Source organism: Accipiter gentilis, chromosome 18, assembly GCF_929443795.1.
Source record: "Accipiter gentilis chromosome 18, bAccGen1.1, whole genome shotgun sequence".
NCBI lineage: Eukaryota > Metazoa > Chordata > Aves > Accipitriformes > Accipitridae > Astur > Astur gentilis.
Genome location: NC_064897.1, coordinates 9,593,235 through 9,608,990, shown reverse-complemented (window position 1 = coordinate 9,608,990; position 15,756 = coordinate 9,593,235).

The window sequence follows — 15,756 nt, the reverse complement described above, 5'->3', positions numbered from 1 at the left end:
CCTGTTTCTTGTTTATTTAAGCCTTTGAGGAAGACGAATAAAAGCAGCCACTGACAGAGGCCGGCTGTGTCGCAATCGCTGGAGCTGCGTGCGCTGGCTGGGTCGCGGCGGCGGCGAAGGCAGGCTGTGTGAGGGCAGAAACCGCCTCTCCGGTCGTTCGTCAGCCTCGCAGACCCACCAGCATCTTGCGCAGGAGCCAGGGCGCTGAAAGCAGGTATCCTGAGCACATCCGCATCGAGCCAGCAGCGGCTCTTCGGCGCTGCTGCTTTAGCTGGCCGCAGGAGAGTTGTGCTGCCTGCCAGGCAGTGGTTCGAGATCAGGGCTTTGAAGCTGCCCAGTTCTCCGCTGAAGGAGGAATTAGAGGCACGGATATTTTTGTCCTGGTTATTTTGTGCGGAACAGGTAAAAGTAACTTGTTCCCCATTGCAGAGGAGCATCAGTCCCAGACGGGTTTGCCCCTGGGGCTGACCGAGCCCTCGCCTCTGCCGCCAGCTAGGGCTGCCCGAGCCGCAGGGCTCGCTGCCTCCTGCCCTGAAAGCGGCCGTCTTACAGACTTTCTAGCCCTCTGCGCAGCACCGAGGGATGTAACACGGCCAGGTGTTTGAAGCTGAGCATGGGACGGCAACAGATTTGCCACGGTCAGCTATTTTTGTTGCTGTTAACGTTTGCCCCGCACTGTTTATGCTTCCCGCTGCAGGCTCCTGGTTTTGCTAAGGGCAAATTCCCACTCCATTAAAGCAATGCTCGCCAGTGAGACCAGTGGCCCAGATATGGGCTTGGGGGGGGGGGGGGGGGGGGGAATGTCTGCTTCCTCTCCCCTATCTGAACTGGCTGGCACCTCCCCTGACTGCGATCCTGCAGTGCACTTGTTTAGGAGTGCACTGGTTTGGTCCCACAGTCCACTGGTTTGGTAGTGCACTGGTTTGGGAAACCCCAGGTGTTCCCACTGGGTCCTACAGGAGGTCCCGGCTGCATGGGGCTGGAACCTGGACCCAGGACTGGGATCACTGGGCTTGAATTTGAAGCAGAATTTGGCTGTGGAGCTGGGAGATGAACACACAGTTTTCTGTTGCAGAAAATGTAGGTTAGGTAGGAGGTATCTTTTTAGGTTGTTTTTAAAGGGCAGAGGATGAATGTTTGAAGAGAGTTTGAAGTCATCCCAATTTTTAAAAAGGTAAATAAGATGTAAAAATTGGATTAAGTGAGAGCGTGGCCGTGGGGAGGGTCTGACTGGGGGCTGGGGTCAGAATATGATGCATGGAATGAAGTGAGAGCATCATGGGTTTGGATCCTCTAACTTTCATCAGTAGGAGCTACCTTCTCCTGTTAATCTTATTTTAAAAGGATCTGTAAGGGACCTTTGGTTTAACCCATGTGGGCCTGTGCATTTCAAAGAACTCTAAGCCAATGTTAGGAGGAATTTCTGGAATGCCCTGTCCCCTTAAAAGAATAGATGGATGTGCCCTAATCTATTTGTAATTCTCCTTCCAAGTTTGCTTAAAAAGTAAATGAAGACATTACAAAAATCCAGCTGACCAAAAAAACCAGCTCTGGCCAGTCATTTCAGGCTAAGCTAATGCAATTATCATTCTTATCCATATTGTCATGCAGTTAGTCCCGCTGAGCCTAGTGCTCAACTGTCCTGATTTTTCATCATAAATTCTCTTTGTTCCTCTTCAAGTATTACTCCTGATTAAGGGCTGCGATTTGAGAAACTTAATGTCAGATTTTAAAGTGACAGTTGATTTTTCTTTCAGCAAGTTTGTTGTGTATGGATAAGCTTTTACATTGCATTGACATATTTTTGACTCCCGTTTACTTTTTAGTTTCCTTTGTAGATACTCTTCTTCATTTCTGTGAAAGGATTGTAGAGCTTGCGCTCTCAGAGAGGGTAATAAACCCTCTTGCAGGTGTTACTGTGCGTGGGGGGAAGATGTGAAATGGAAGCAGGCACCAGGAATGCAAATTCCCACTGCAATTTGGGTCACATGTCCAAAGGGAATTATAATTCCTCACATGCTTTCTCACAAAGCAGGACACGGGAGCAGAGGGATTGCTGCCTTGGACTGGGCTCCCAGCTCATCTACTCCCCTGTCTTGTCTCTGAAGGTACCCAATTGCCAAGTGCTCTAAAGCCAGAATGAGAAACGCCAGAATGGCCAATCATAACTTGCCTATAGGAAAATATTTTCCTAACCCCAGGCATTTATCACTTGGCATGTCCCCTGAAGAGCTCTGGTTTATATCCCGTCTGCATGATTATCTCAAATGAGGTAACCCTGGAGATAGCCACAACCTTTATAAATGCCCATGCATTTTTTTCAGACCTCCTGAACTCGTTCATCTCGGCAATCTCCCGTGGCAGCAAATCCCAATCTTGCGATGCACTGCCGAACGCATCCCCATTCCTCTGGCCATTCACTGCTCATCTTTTAAATAAAATCAAACACTCCCATTCCCTTCTACTGAACAATAACCTGGACTTTCTTACACCAGCCTCCCTTGGGCTTTGCTCTCTGCTCTCTCTATCAGTCAGTCAGTCCCACCTTTATTAATATTCCCTTCCACCCCCTGGTCCACCTTTGCACAAGAGCTTTCCCATCATCTGGAGCAGGAGCCTCTTTGGCCCTTGAGGCCCAAAACCGCCTGCCCTCCTGGGCATCCCTCTCCCAGCTTTACTGGTGGTTCACCAGGACTGCAGATGTGGTATGAATTATTTTGAGGTCCGGGCACAGGGAGTTGCCCTATAGATACAGCCGTGCTGAAATCAGGAGCTGTCTAAGCCTAGTTACTAATAAGATTTGCTCTTGTTACCCTGATCTGGGCCAAGACCTACAGCAGGGACCTCAGCCAGGGTCTGGCAGCTCCTTCCTGCAACTTCTATTTCACCCCAGTAAGGCCAGACCTCCCCCCTCACCTTCCCCGTGCCACTGAGGCCATTGACCTGGCCACGCCAGGACTGCTAACACAGCTGCACGGGGCTTCGCCTGCACCAGAGACCTCATTTTGCAGTAGAAAAATGTAGCCCGAGACTCCCTGGTTGTGAACCACAGCGTGGGCAGTGGGCAGTCTGCTGTCAACCGTGCTGGCTGATAGAACAGGTGTAAAAAGAGGAGCCAGAGTAGGAGAGGGATTTTAAGAGCAATTACAGCTATCAGAGAGACAAAAAAAAAAAAAAAAAAAAAAAAAAAAAAAAATCTAGCACAGACAGGGCATGTCAAGAGCAATGGGAGTGAGGGTTCGGTTGGCAGCATCCCTTTGAAGGTGCCTGTCAGGGCAAAAGCAGATCATTCACGTGTCCCCAGTTCAGCTTTGGGCTGTGGCTGCCCAGAAGAGATCTCCTGGGCCCTAGACACCATGCAAAGCTAGCAGGGAGCTGCCAGAAAACACCACTGTCACTGAGGAGGAGGCCCTCTTGTTAGCCATTTAGGCTGCTTATGGATGCATGAGACAAAAGGTTGTTTCTCCTTTTGCCTTGTAGTTTAAGCTCAAGGTTTGATACTCCCAGAGCAGTGGATGTCCAAGGGCACGGCTCCCTGTGACTGTGCCCCTGTAAAGTGGCCTGCGCTGGCAGGAGGCGGATGACAGTCAGAGATACCACTGACATCATTTTAAGGCTGGGTGAGCACACCGCAGCTGGAAAAACACTAAAAAATGGCATTTATACACCTTGTACAGTCAACTGCACTATAGGCAGTGCCGGTAGGGATGCTTGCTTTTTGAGTTATTCAAGACATCCCATTATCCAACCCCATTTTCAGTCAACTAAAGCTTTGCCAAACATTCTGAGGTGATTTATTCCATGCTGTATGGCTGCCTCTGACTTCTTTGAGGGAAAGATCCAGCCAAACAGGCTTAGCCAACGCCTGGCATCAAGTGCAAGAGGCAGGGGCAGCAGAAGCTGTTTTTTCGCACCACGTGAAGCGCTTCTGGTGACCTTTTCGCTGAACGGCTCGAGCGTGCCCCTGCTTTGGAGCAGGGATTTGAAATTTGGCAAGAGGGCCAGATGTTGTGTCAGGGATTTGCCATGGGTCTTTCCATCGCCTCCCATCTGGGAAAGCCTCTGTGTCCCCATCACCTCCCGCTTGGCTGCGGCACCTCCCTGCCGCTGCCAGTCCCCGTGTTGTCTGAGGTGTCTGACCTCTGCCTGGTGCCTCTCAGTTTTACAGCCCCACTAATGAGCCACGGGGCTGTCAGTATGGTGTGAGACCATGGGATTTCTGTCTTTTTGTGACTTGGAAAACTACATCCAGAAAGTTGTGTTAAAAATGATTACAGCCACACAGTGAAATAGTGAGAGGTTTAGAAGTGCCAGGATTGAACTGACCTGTGCAAATTCAATTCATTTTCCAAAGCTGGTTTAAAAAAAAAATCTATGCTACTTTCTTCATCCTACACAGCTGGCCTTCCCATCTGAAGTTTCATGTAGTTTTAGTTATGGTGTATTGATAGCCCCCAACCTTTTGTTGCTTTTTTCAATATAGCTTGAACTGGCAGTGTTTGAAATCAGTTGATATTTCACAAATGTTACTGTTGCTGTGTAGCCTAAAAGCAATACTCTTCCTTGCATCTTGTGCGGGCAATGACATGAAATAGATGTTTAGGACAGAGACCCAACTTTTGCCAATAGCCCAGCGACTTTTATCTAGATGCCTGTGAACCCAAGGGCTGATTCAGATGGGCCTCAGCTCCGTGGTGCCCTGAATGACAGGATGGCACAGGGTAGTCAGTGTGTTTTCGGCCACATGGACTGACCCCATCATAATCATTTCTCTCTGTTGTCTGATTGTTGCCTGTACCAGCACCCTTGTCAACTGCTATTTATAAAAGAAATATGTCCAATGATTTTCATAGTAACAGTGCTAAATGAGCAGGCAAGTGAAGTTTACATTTCCTTTGGCATATATTTCTAATATAGAGCTATTAATTCCTCTACAAGCAGAGGACTTATGCATAAGGGGATGGATGATCTTATTGTAAAGGCACTTGCCTGGACTCAGATGGCAGGAGTACAGCTCCTAGCTCTGCCGCGGACTGCCCATATGACCTTGAACAGGCCTCGACTCAGCTCACCGGACATATTTAGGGATGCACGTCCTGTTGGCATTACCGGGAGGTAAGCATCTGAGTGCCCTGGTAGATCTGCTACACTGAGGGTCCTCAAGAGAACCTAAGCTTACAGAAGTCAATTGCTCTGTGCCTCAGTTCCTCATTTTAAAATGGGAATACAAGCAGCTCTTGGTCTTTCTAGGGGCAACTTATCAGGCTGTTGAACAACCTTGCCTTGACGTCCTGCATCACAACGTCACAGAGACAGAGGGAAGGTGCTCCCATGCCCCACTCTGCCCCAGCTCCTCTTCCTGCAGGTCCCCGTCTGCAGGTTTTCCAAACGTGAGTGCACCCAGCCTATTGCTTCAGCCACTCCACGGATTCCGTGTTGCGCATGGCTTTGCTTTGCCGTATCTTAGTGCTCTGTTACTCTGTGTGGCAGAGACCTCGCTGTGCTAGCATGAGCTTTCTCTCATTTTCTTTCTCTCATCATCTGGTCGGGCTCTGCCTCTTCCTACGTAGCTGGTGCCCTGCATACCCCGTCAGGCTGGGGACTGAGGTCTGTTGCTTTGCTTCTCTCACACCATGGGACTTCCTACAGAAAGAGAAAGGGCCTGGAGAGAAGGTGGAGCCTTCCCGAGGGACGAGTCCACAACTGCAGAACGAGATCTTCTGGAGTTAAGGACCATTACTAGTTGGGAAAGCTCATGGATGCAGTGAGCTGGGATAAGCTAGAATGGGATAGAAGAGGGCCCTGCTTGAACGCAGGTCCTAAGGGATGGATAATAAGAACTTAATACTAAGAAACAGAGAGGAACTCAGGCAGGGGGGAGTGACACAACAGGACAGTTGCAACAACTGCATCTTTGACTCTACCATGCTTGTTAGAACATTATGCTTTCAGTCTTCTTCCGTTAATACAGTTTTCCTTTTATTTAGTGTACAGCCTCATGGGTCTCACGGTTATTACCCACGGATGCCCAAAGGATTTGTGTAGGTGAGGTGCTTAACTCTCTTAGGTGTAGTCAATTTTGTGGGCAATACTGATGTGAAGTGAGCAGCGTTTGCAGCTAATTAAAATGCTACACTTTAAAATATTTTTTGCTAATTACTAATATTTAACAGCACTATTTTAACTAAAATTTCCATGTTCCATGGGGATTTGAACTCTGTTAATTTCCCACTGACTCTCTTGGCACCATTTAGCATATCAAAATGACCATGAAATTAAAAAAACTTAGTCATTTTACTTATCTAGGAACTAATGCTAGCAGTAACAGGAAAAGATTTTGCTGCAGGAAAAATATGACCAAATTCAGGCCCTTTCCCCTTTTTGTCTCCCCAAAAGGCAATTACGCTCTAGCACTGACTGACCCAGAGTAGCACAGAAGCTGCTCTGCGCGCATGCTGCGTTTGCTCTGCCCGGAGGAGGATGCACAGAACCGTGTTTCACTTACAAACAGCACTGTTGTCCCGTAAAGCTGGGCAGTGAGCTAGTGCTAAATAGCATTCTCTTGGCCTCAAAATGAGCCAGTATCTGTCAAAAATGGTAGCCTGATCTTTTAACTCCCACTCTGGGCATTGGCCGCTGAAATGAAGCTACTACCCCTGTGCAACATCAGACACCAAACCACCGGCAGAATGAGTGCTAGACCCCAAGTGTGTTGTTTCCCAGGCTCTGCTTAACAGACTGCACTGCTTGCCTCTGTAAGACAGAAATGTCTTTTTAAAAGTATGAAAAAGAGAGGCGGGGGGGAATGTGAGACTTCTGTTTGGAATAAGGGAGAGTGCATTTGCAGCAACCTCAGAGCAATCCAAACACACAAATAACATCGCTATGTGAATTTGCAAGAAAAATTGCTCAGCTATTTAGCAATAAAATCTCCAAACCAGCCTCCGACAGTCACTCTGAAAAATGACGTAGACATTCAACACAAGAACAATCAAAAATACATCAGTTATTTTTTTTTAAATGAAAGGGAAGACTCGCATCCTTTCACTGAATGCATGTCTACACAGATCAATGTCAGCTCGTATTCACTTGCTACTTTTAACTATTTGCATTTATTCCTGTTACTTGGGTCTTAGTCACCTAGCCATTGCGATAGCTTTGTTCTACATGCTTTGATGAAACTAAATTCTAGGTCTTTCTCGGGAGCACAGGACACATCATTTTCTGGTCCTCTATTGTATATCCAGCATCCTATACCTGGCTCTGCAGACAGCCCTCCCTGGCAGCCCCCTCTCTCTCCATCTTCACAACAAGAGGGCAGCCAGAAGACTTACCACCCTGCCTCCACCACTGGATTGCTTGTCGACCCTGTGCGCGTCGTGTAACCTTACCTTGCCTTTTAGAGCCACGAAGCCACATCAGTCCTGGTGGGATGAGCCTAGCAGCAAGGATTTGTTCTTCTGCGTTTGCTTTCCCCACTTGTAAACTGAGCATCATAATACTTGCTTAGATCAAAGGGGGTACGGGGAGATTAAATAATTAATGTATGTAAAGCACTTTGAAAGATGAAAGATGCTATATGAGTACAAAGTATTAACTACCAAAAAACCCCCAACAAACCTGGTTACTGATGTAAGTCTCCAGTTTATTCTGTAAGAAATGCAGGAAATCAAAATAATTGCCACTAACAAATTGAGAGTTAGATTATGCCAAGCCCTAAAACAGCTAGGCAGGGGACCGAGAGCCTTGCCTCCTTCTGTGGCTGAGGTAGGGTGCCTGTATGAGCAAGAAGGAGCGGAAAGTATGCCCACAACAGGGATTTGGAAGGGAAGGCGCTTCCTGCATTGCTGAATTGTCTCAAGCAACCATGTCAAATGGTGCAATTCAAAAATTGATGGTGCAGTGTCTTACAGCAAGCTATGTTTCTTGCTGTTCCCCAGCCTCACTGCTCCAATGGTTAGAAACCTTCCTCTGGTTTCCCGGCTAAATGTACTCATGGCCATTTGTATCCATTTGTCCTTGTGCCAACATTGTTTTAAGTTTAACACAAGATATTTATAGACCAATCGTGTCCTCTCTAACCTTTAATGTTGTTAGTCTGAACAAGGCAATGCCTTTTAGTTTCCTGTTGTTAAGCAGGGTCTCCAGCCCCCCACCAAGCACCCTACCAACCCTTAGTTACGCTTGCTCCGGTCGCAATTCATCTTTCTCGAAAAGAGGTGAATAAAGCTGCATGCAGCCTCCTCATGTGGTCCACCAGTACTTGTTTTCCATCATTAATACTTTTCAGGCCCATGTTGGAAATACTGCATACAGCCTCCATCACGTTTACCTTTTTCCATGGCTGTGCTATGCTGCCACTTCATAGTAATCCTGTGACCAGCCAAGGCGCTTGAGGCTTTTTATTTTCCCAGAGGAACTCCGACACTTCGGCCTTACGTGCCAAACCTTACATTTGGCACAATTGAATTTCATCCTATTCCCATTGTTCCCATCCTCAAGGTCACGCAGTTCTTCCTGTTTGATAGGCTGGGGCCTCTTGTGTATTGACAAGCACTTGCATGTCTGTGTCATCAGGAAATTTCACGATGCACTCCTCCCTCTTTTGTGTGACAGGCAAATATTAAGTAAAAGCAGTCCCCAAGCAGCCCTCAGACAATTCCACTAGCAACTGCCTTCCAGATCCACTTTCAGCACATCTTGCTTTCATCTCCCATCCTGCTATGTCTCACCTGTCTTGCAGGAATGCTTGAGGTTCTTCCAGAAGGAAAGATGATGCAAGTCCATAGGGCTTGCGGGACCCATCCAGTCCTTTAAAAGTGGTTGCGTTCCCTTGGGGACGTTGCAAAAGAGAGTCAGAGAAGTTGCGAAGCACTGACATTTCATAACAATGCTAAGCCAAGAAAATATAATACTCAGGGTAACTTTGGATGGGAGGGAGTATTCTTCAACATCTGGTGGAGCACATGCGGTAATTCTGGCAGCACACAAAGCCCCGTGTCCTCAAGAACCCTTTCACATAAAAGGTCACGGGTCTGAGAAAATGGAGGACATGAAGCCATGTTGCTATTGCTGATCAGAGGGAAACCGAGTCCAAGGACAGGTGGAGTGCAGAGACAAAAGCCAGGTGGCTGTTTCAGGGGAGAGGTGGGCAGACATCAAGAGTCCCAAATGTGCTGTCATGCAGCTCTGGCCTGAGCCTCGGGCCTGTGTTTTGCCTCAGATAAAGAGCAGGCAGCTTTGGTCTTTTACGGAGATGATTTATAGATGGTTTACATCAGTGCAGCAATGCAGGAAGAAGAGGGATACTGATTTCTGGGAGTAACCAGCTCTTTGTGAGGCAGAAGATTATGGCCCACCATCTAGTCAACCCTATAGTTGCTAAGACAAACTCAGGAGGAGACTGGAAGAAATGAACCCCAATATACTCAGGTCTCATGTCTCTAGGGAAGAGCATGGGCTCCATTTTAGAACCAGCCAAGAGGTCGGGGCAAATCTTGGCCACACCGAGGTCAGCAACAAACTTCAGGTGGGCTGAAGATGTCAGCTCCAGCGCTCAGGTGCTGCAGGGCTCCAAAGGCGACTCGGAGAAAAGCCACCACTTACGGTAGGGCCCGGTCAGAGGAAAGTTGCAACCGCTTGCTTTTGAAAGACAGAGCTCTTCAGCAGATTCCAGCTGGTGCCTTCCAGAGGACCCAAATGTGTATTTTCAGGCAACTGCAGTGCCTGTGAGTACATCAGACCTTGAAGTATGGCTGGAGCGGTGAATAACGCAGTGAGACTACCCAAGTGCCAGCATGAGACCTTGAGCCAGCTGTCGAAACAAAGTCCCGAGTGTCTGTAAATGCCAGAAAGTCTGAAAAATGAGATACATATGCATATGCACCTCAAAGTTTGTCCTGGATCTTTGGAGAGAGCACCTTATTAGAGTTGCTGGTAGTGTTACACCAACTTAGAAGACTTTTTTTCATGTACCTCTTTAAAAAAAGGCCTTTCTAGTTTCATTACAAAGCATTGACTGCACGGGACAAGCTGAGCACGTTTGGCACCTGCTGCTATGAAGGAGAGCTCCTCGGCTCCTGCACCGACTGATCCCTCCATCCTGGCTGTGAGTCCCACCCGTGCAGTCAGAACTTGGGAGTCAGAGCTGAGCGAAGCCAGATTAGACAGATTTTAAATATCATCTCTCCACCTGGCAGGATTTCTTGTAGTCCATCCTGCCACCTTCTGTGGGCTCCTAGCTCTGTGTTTGGGGGGTGTGAAAGAAATGGAGAGCTCAACAGTGGGAGCCATGCATTGCTTTTCTTTTTCAAACCATCCTCACCCTGTACAGGGACAGAGTCCTACACCCAAAGCCCTCAGCTGGGCTTCCCCTCTGCTTGCTTACCCCCTATGGGTTGCAAGTACCGGTGAGGGTACTAGAGGAGGCAACTAGAGTTTCTCCAAGCTGAAATGGAGATGGGCAGCCCATGAGGGCAATGATGCCACCAGCTGTGTTGGCTGTGCCCCCAGCAGGGCTGCCACCGTACTACCAGGGCATGGGTCCCCGCTCCAGGAGAAAAACCCCAGATGGGCTAGTGGTTTTTTTTTTTTTTCTAGAGGGAGAGTTTGGGGCTAATTCAGCCTCATTGCCTGCTGAGCCAGGGACACAGGCACGTGCCGTTGGGACACCGGAGCATTGCCTTCACTTGGAAATGGTGAGACCTGTGCCTTTAAATGGAAACAATTTGTGTTATCGGACCAGTAAAATAATTATTAATGAGATTGATTCATATTGGGGGATGAGTGATGGACATGGCTGCAGCGGTGCTGCTGCAGAAGCTTCTTTCTTCCCCTTGTGGGGTCAAGCTCCGTCATTTTATCGTTCTCATTATGAAAAGTGAGAGCAGAACACCTTGCCCTTCCCTCTGCTGCCCACGGTGCCTGTGTCCGGGCGTAAAGCCACCGGCAGGTTTCCTGGCACTTCTGGGTATTGTCTAAGGTGGCAGCTTGAGCCCTGCATGTGCATGTGCATGTGCCTTTGTGTGTACGTATGCATGCCCGTGAGATCACACACAGAACAGACCTAATCATTATCCTCGGCAAGAACATGAGTAAGAGGATTTGCCTCTGTTTAACCAAGTAATAATTAACACCTGGTGAGAAGGTCTAACGGCCATAGCATCTCATCATTAATGTATTTTGACAGACAATATCCTCTTCGAATATACTTTGAAGAAAGAGGACCAGCTTGGAATGGACACAGAGTGTTTGTAAACTAGTCAACCCTCATTTTCAAACTCCTTAACTCTGCTCAGTGAGATGCAAAGGACTCCAGGCTGGTATAAAATACTTGCCAGAGCGTGGTAATGTGTACACTGAGCTGCAGCAGTTAGCTTTACTTTCTTCTAGTATCGCAGCTTCTTGCCTCTTACTGCTCCACCCCAATTTTGAGGGACTGTCAGTAGTAGCACCTAAGGACCCTCTCCAGGCCTCATGCAGAAACATAATAAAATATGACTTCTACCCCAAAGAACCTGCCATAAGAGTAGAAGGCAAGACAGAAACAGTCAGATCATTATGGACAGCTTAACTACTGGACAGTTTTCTACAGAGGAGCCCCGTAAATGCCTGGGCCACCATCTGGGTTCAGGGAACCACAGCTGGAGGTGAGGAGCTCCAGGCACAGGGCACCTAAGGGAGCTTTAGCGAAAGCAAAGATTTAGGAATTTAAGTTGGTGTAGCACACTCATTGTGGAGGCTGCAAGACACAATTTCTTTCTAATCTGAAAGATGACCTGATTTCTTTTGTGTGCACAGATTTACCTCGTGGTCAAATGTGATGGCTGGAGGGAGTAAGGTGTGTTGTTAAATGCACAGCCTCCGAGTGTGGAGTAACCTAACATAAAACAACTCCTGTTCTACTGCTTTCCACATCTGTCACCCCATCCAGCTAAACTGAAGTGCTTCACACCTCGTTCTCATCCCTAGTAATGCCAAAAGGGCACATGGAGCACACACAAAGAATAATGTGGGTTGGACGGTTCCTCTGGAGTCATCTGGCCCAACCCAGCACTCACAGCAGAGCCTACAGACACACAGAACAATATGAACTGGCCTCAAAAGAGTGTGTCGAAAACAAGCCTCACCTCCAGATGACCTGAACTTTAAAAATGGCCCTGTCAGAAGCCAGCCTGAATTGCGTGTGTCAGACCCATTTCTAATTGGCCTTGTCTTTTCTGTAATTGCACTTTCAAGAGCTAGATATTATTATTATTATCTGCTGTCAATGGGCATCAGTCTTCAGAAATCACAGTAGCTGACTTCAAACCTCTGCTTTCAGGGAGATTCTTTCATCATTTATTTAATGGGGAACCCTCTGTTATTTAGCAGATTGCCAGGGTGCTAAACTTTGGCTACTCGACGGTGCGTCAGCACTGCTCGGTCCAGCTCTGCAGCCCATGGCTTGCTATGGGGTGAGGGGAGCAGGGGAAAGAGGAGCGAGGATGAGGCAAGGGTCTGAGCTTCTCCACAGCCCAGACTGACTTGGCGGGTGGCTGAGCCTTTGGCCGGCCGCGGCACATTCGGCTCCCTCCTGGTCCCAGCCGTCGCGCTGGGGATGGCATCTCCGAGGGGGTCCCTGGCTCAGCAGCCTTTTGTGGAGCTGCTCTTGGGAGAAAGGGAGCCAAATGCCCCACAGTCCTTGGGGTGACACGGCGAGCCCTGTCCAAGCCTTTGTTCCTTGCTAATTCTGCTGCTCTGGATTTGTGTGCTGCAACCCTGCGATTGGCACTTGGCTGGACTGCTGATGCCTTGAAGAAATATCTGTATAAATGCGATTATGTGGGAGTGTGCGTCTGTGTGTCTGTGTGGATTCAACCACGCCAAACCCACTTATTTCCAGTGTAAAAATCACAGCAGAGAAAAATCCAAGGTTTCTGGAGTCCCATGCAATGCCGTGTGTCCTTGCGGGTAGGAGAAGAAATAGGAAAGACTGTGTCATCGCAAAGCTGCAGCCCAGATCTTGCCATTTCAATGTCTGACGTTGTGCGTGCTGTTTGACTTGTTGTCATCGTCACCCGGTTTGCGCTGCCTTTTGGCAAAAGGAGGAACAAGAGCAGGCAATGTTTTACAGAGGACAGTATCTGGCTACGGAAAAGCTGTGCAACGTGACTCATTTTGTGTAAAGGACACAAAATTACAACTGCGTGCCACATGAGAAATGGTAGCTGGGCTCGAATCAAAAAACATCCTCATCCAGGAAGGGTATTCAAGCATGTGCTTAATTTAAGAACATACTTAATCAGGGCCTTTGGGCGTAAAAGGGTAATGATTATTCTTGTGTTGCCGAGAAAATCCAACTGACATCCGGAAGATGTATTACTCGAGAAAATTTAGTGTTATTTCAGTGTCATCGTTTAATCTTTCAATTTCTAAAAAAGTAATTCTTTTAATTTCTCATTGCTCACCAGTGCTGTGAATTCTTTCACAGCTGTTTTACACTCGATTGTTAATGCCAAGTGGAATCAGCAAATACAATCTGGTTCAGATAATAATTATGGAAGATCAATCCTGCATCCGCCTCTTTTCTCCATCCCCATTAAACTTCCCAGCATGTAAGATATGCATGTTTGACTTTGCAGGGAAAGCTAGCCACACTAAAAGAACGTTTTTCCCTCTTGTACACACTGTTTAATCATTTCAAAACAACAGCATCCCCATCACCAATTTTTTCAATGTATTTGACACCTCATTTTTTCTCTATATAACTGTGTATTGCTGCAGAGATTAGATATGGCATATATGATTTTAAGTATGCAATATGTCTTTTTTTTTTTTAAATTACAAGTGACTGTCTTTTATCAGCAACTGGTTAGCATCCACTGAAATCCTGAAGTTGTCCCGGTAAAAGCAGGTGACCCGTCATCTGATCGCTATGTTACTCAAATAACCATGCCAACAGCAGGAGCAGCAAAGCAGAAGGCGGTTGAAAGCCGGTCCTGCCGGACCAGGTCCTGCTGCCGTTCACCGTGGGGATGGTGCCTCCCTGTGTAGGCACATTGTACCCAGCCTAGGAAGGGCTCCCTGTCCCACCATGACCAGGGCAGGTGGCAACTAATGTTTGGTTTCCCTGGAAAAAGCAAGTGCTCTAAGTGGTGCAGCTATTTCGGACTCAACAGCTGTGAGAAGGCGAACTCTAGTCTACTTTGACCACATTTCATAATTTCATAGCCAAACCTTTCGGCCGCTGTACAGAAGACATTCCCTGAACTGGCCTAGACTTCTCCTGCCTTAAGGACTCCGGACACCAGCCATACAACCGGGATTTTCGAAGGGGCTGCAGGAGGCTGGGACCCAAGTGAATTTCCCACCTATACCCTGTAGGAGATATTCAGCCTGCTGCCCATGGAGCATGGCCTCATTCTTGAGATACTTGCTGTGCAGAAAGATATTTAGGCACCTGTTCTAAGAGAGATTCTTGGACCAGGAAGGGCTGTTATTGGCTGTAAAGTAAGTGCTTGTTCATTTTATTGACTTTGGGTTAAATCCTGTTCATCCTCCTCAGGCAATTACTCCCCCTGAAACCAATATGACTGTCGGCACGAATAAAGCAGTTGGGTTTTGGCCCCTTTTTGAAGACAATAATCATAAATCTAGCTGCCAGCACAAATCCAGGTGCTAAAAACAGGGACTTTCCTGGGGGAAAAACCACAGTAAGGATCTGTGGCATAGAACTAGGGAAGTGAACGGGGAGAAGGGAAAAGAAAATTTAACTTCATTTAACTCTAATACTTATTATTAAGGTAGATGTTTAACTGGGCACCAGTAAAACATGTGTGCTCAGCTTTGCCACTGTTTCCCTATCTAACCTTGGTGATGATCCTTGAACACCCCATCCCTCTCAAAGCTGTGGTTAAATATAATTGTATGTGGCTTTGAGACTGAGAGACAAGGTACACCAGTAAGTGCAAGCTATCATAAGGATATTTAAAAAAATTGGCAATGGTGACAAAATGTTTTGGTGAGAAGCTATGAAAACACGGTAGAGTAAGCAACATGACTAGGGAAGAGGGTTTTTTCAGGGTTTTTTTCACCTCTAGTTTCTTTTCCTTTTTTGAACAATATATCTTAATCTTGCTCTATGGATGTAGCACAAGAGTTATGTCTGCAGAAAGTGTCTGAAATCACTTTGTTTCTAGTTTTCTTTTATACAGTCGGTAATATAAATAACCAAAGAGGATATTGCTTAACGCATAAAACAAAGTGACATCATAATTTATTAAAACAGAAGACACAGTTCATTGCTGTTAAATGCCATAAAGAGCTGGAAATAGAGTAGTTTCTCAGAAGGCATTGCCAATATATCAAAGGAAAGATTTCCTTGATGCTATCTCAGCATGCGTAAGATCCTCTCAGAGTACTTCAACATTTTGGTTATTCCGCCCTGAACCGCTCTGCAGCATTCAAAGGCAGCTTTGCTGGTGATTTCCCCAACATCTGATATCTTCTTCTTCCCACTTGCCCCGCTCCTCCCGACACTTTGCCTCTGTCATTTGCTTGCATTGACTCCTCTATGGGAAGGAAAATAAAAAAAATACATAGCCAAATGGTGGGGACGGAGCTGGCTGGCCCATTTACGCTGCTCCTGTTGATGTTGGTGGGGCAGCAGCACGAGCCCACGTGTCCGTACGGCTTCCCCGTGACAGTGCGGCCACGGAGCTGCACACGCAGAGGAAGGGTTTCGGTGCTCCGCTGGTCCCGATGCAGCTCCCGGCT